Source organism: Anneissia japonica, unplaced genomic scaffold, assembly GCF_011630105.1.
Source record: "Anneissia japonica isolate Jap-2015-1 unplaced genomic scaffold, ASM1163010v1 scaffold287953_len805160_cov178, whole genome shotgun sequence".
Taxonomy (NCBI): Eukaryota; Metazoa; Echinodermata; class Crinoidea; order Comatulida; family Comatulidae; genus Anneissia; species Anneissia japonica.
This window is the reverse complement of record NW_022747029.1, coordinates 502698-506227: the sequence shown is the minus strand read 5'-3', so window position 1 is coordinate 506227 and position 3530 is coordinate 502698. Positions and strand designations below refer to the sequence as shown.

Below are 3530 nucleotides of genomic sequence, written 5' to 3'. Positions count from 1 at the left end.
TGGCTCGCATGGCTCGCGCATTGGCTCGCATGACTCGCTGGCTCGCACTTTGTCACGACCCGTGGCAAGCCATCAATCGGACGAGTTTGCCTGCTTTCCGGGCCGCTTCCAGTGCGCTGGCCAGAGAGTGACACAGTCGATCCGCTTCGGGCAGCATGTGGTCGAGCTGCTCAAGCCTTGCTAAATGACTCGGTGGAACAATCTGCTCTGGTTGGCTCTGTTGCGGCTAGAAAATGTATAAATAACATTCTAAAATCTGCATCTTACTTTCGATCAATACCAAATTCGAGGACATGCAACATTGTAATTGTGTAAAAATTTGAAGTAAATCGGTCTAGTAGTTTTTAAGTTATTGCACCCAGAAGGACACACAGACACACGATGCGCAGACAAACAGACAGACACATACACACACACACACACACAGACGTGCGGTATTGCAAAACACCCTTCACCACTTCTTCGGAGAGGCGAGGGTAACAATGATATATCTATTGATCCTTTGCCCACGTCTATGATCGTTGAAAATGTGAGCATTCTCTTAGGCCTACCTATCGTAAAAATCTTTCATTTATTGGAATCCGGCACATTTCCTGATAGCTTTATTTACCTAACCTTTGAAAACTAATCGAACGGGCGATCTTTACGCAACTGACAACTACTTGTGAGAAAATGATGTATATCCAGTTTTGCAATCGGGATATAAGAAGAACAGAAGCACAGAAACTGCCCTACCAATATTCTGAATGAGATGAATTTAAGCGAGTTATAATACTCTTTCTTTTAGACCTCAGCGCTGCATTTGACACTGTGGATCCGATCATTGGCGATTGCTACAACGAATGGAGGAAAAATTTGGAATTACAGGATCTGCACCCGTCTTATAAATACATATAATGTAACTCACCGTACTCAGTGAATTGTGATTGATGATGTGCTCTCCAAACAGTTTGAGTTGACGTTTTGCTTGGGATTGTTGTTTTTCACCCTGTATATATCAAAAATGTTGATAAAATCAACTCGCTCCTGGTGTTGATTGTTACACTGTTACACTGATGATATCCAGGTTTATGTGTCTTTTAACCCACATTCGTTAGACAGTAAAATACCTTCAATTTTATTACAAAATGTGTACGGTACTATTCGAACATGGATGTGCAAAAATAAGTTGTTTGTGTATGAGGACAAAACTGAACTTCCTTTAATTGGTCAACAATTTGATAAGTTGGTGTTAACCTTGCAGGCATTAAAGCGGTCGATAATGTTAAGATTATCTTTTGATCTATGAAGAAAGATTATTATTAGACTTTTGTAGTTTTCATCAGTTGCATAATATCAGAAGAATCAGCACAAGCGTGAATGTTTCTGCTTTAAGTACTCATAAGTACTCATTCATTTGTCACAAGCACAATCGATTGTTGCAATAGTTTATTTTATGGATTTACCAAGCTGCTAAATTGAGATGCTTCAAAGAATTTAGAATTCGGCGGCCCGTCTTCTAACAAAAACAATTAGAAGGGCTCATATTACCCACGTTCTTTTCGACTTACATTGGTTGCCAATAAACATGTATTGAGTTTAAAATCAACGTTTTAAATTGGAAATGCTTACGTAATACTGGACCATCGTATCTTGCTGATCTCTTACAGGCCACAGTTGTTCTCGATACAGTTTAAGTTCCTATAACGGTATAACATCCTGAACCTCGGGGACAGAAACTTCGCAATTATTATGCTGCATTCAAGCTTTGGAACTGCCTTCCTACTGATTTTAAAAGAACCACTTCACTGAATACATTTAAAAGTAAATTGAAAAAATCTTTTTTTACAAGGCCTTTGATTATATTTCGAAAGTGTAGTTTACCTTCGCCTACTTACAGTATGTGGTGTACTCGACAGTTTTAACAACAACACACAACAACGACACACAACAACTAGATTTCGAGTCTTTAAAGCTTTTGTGCCCCTCTTGTTTTGTCAAACGTCTGCTGGGGTACATATGGGCTGTATTTCAATAGGTGACCAGACCAGTGCTTTTTTAAACTGAGATTTGAATTGATTTACAGTTTTGGAATCAATTACATGACTAGGCAGAGATTTCCAACAGTTAATACTTCTGACGGAGAAAACATTCTGTCTTGCTTTTAACTTTACATGTGGTTTGTAGGTCATGAACTGGTGTCCTCTTGTAGATAATACTTCACTCATATTAAAGAACTTATTTACATCAACATTATCAATGCCTCGCTTTATTTTGAAGATTTGGATCATGTCGGCACGTTGCCTTTTAAACGATATGTTGATAGTTTTAGGTATTTTAAACTTTCCGGATATTCGAGGTTGTGTATAGTTGGTATAAATTTAGTAGGCCTCTGTTGCACCTTTTGTAACATATATTCGTCCCTTTTAAATATGAGACACCAAACTGAATTTCAATATTCAAGAGATGGGCGGAGTATATTTTTATGTAATTGAAGTAGACCGAATTCATCCAATGATGTGAATGTTCTCTTAATTATTCCCAGCTTATTTAACATATTATATAATATATATATATATATATATATATATATATATATATAAAAATCGAAAATTGTTTTGCAACACAGATTAAATCGATTTTAGGAATATAAACCTTTATTACTGGGTTCCAGTCCTTAATTTTTGTCTTAATCAATGAAACTATTAAATATTATATTTTCTTGTGGTAATGCTGACACACACACACATACGCACCCACCCCCACCCACACACACACACACACACACACACACACGGTGGGTGAGTGTTAACCCCTACTTTGAGAATAAGGGAAGTCACTTAGTTCATCTTGGGGGCTCGGGTTCCAGTTACGCGCTGGCTCTGTGGGCTATAGATATTAATGCAATGAATGAAAACTACAAAATCCTTCCTATGTAAACACTACTTAATATTTATTATAGAAAGGAGGATTACAAATGGGAATGTTAAGTTCGGGAAATTAGCTAGAGCAACTACTCATTTGAAATCAAATTGAAGAAAAATTATGATTGTCCATTCACCAACTATAGCGTAGTGTTCGCAATACTCGAAACAGTTTCTGCAAAGTAAATGAAGATGATGATGATGGAATATACAAACGAATAAGTGAAAACAAAAGCGAGAGACCAGATCAAAGTTTACAAATTTAGTTAAGAAAACGCGAGAATTGGCAACGAAAATTCAATTCATTTATTGTCCAGAAATAATACACCATCCCATATTCATTGGACATGGGCCTGGGTGTTAATCCAGTACAAATCTTGGAAATACTCCATCCAACTAACTTTCGATTAGGACAGCAGCCTACGCGACCTCCTTTCTGCTGAGTCGACTCGATCAGATCTGACGGTGTAGACTTCAGGGCCGGCGGAACGTTTTTCAAAGTGGGGCGGGGGGCACTTATAAGCAGACGTGTAACTGGGGTCTTGGGCCAAAGGTAATAATTTTCCCGGTTAGTAATTTGGTGTGATATGTGATCCCCCCCCCCCCCCCATATAGAAAACAATACGA

General features: G+C 38.0%; 1 long non-coding RNA gene across 1 annotated transcript in view; it reads left to right on the top strand.

Moving 5' to 3' along the window:
* Positions 1-2475, top strand: part of LOC117120414 — a 7748-nt gene extending 5273 nt beyond the window's left edge. Inside the window, exon 3 of the long non-coding RNA XR_004447333.1 lies at positions 788-2475. This is a non-coding gene — a long non-coding RNA (uncharacterized LOC117120414). The remainder of the gene's footprint in view (positions 1-787) is intronic.
* The last annotated feature ends 1055 nt before the right edge of the window (positions 2476-3530 follow it).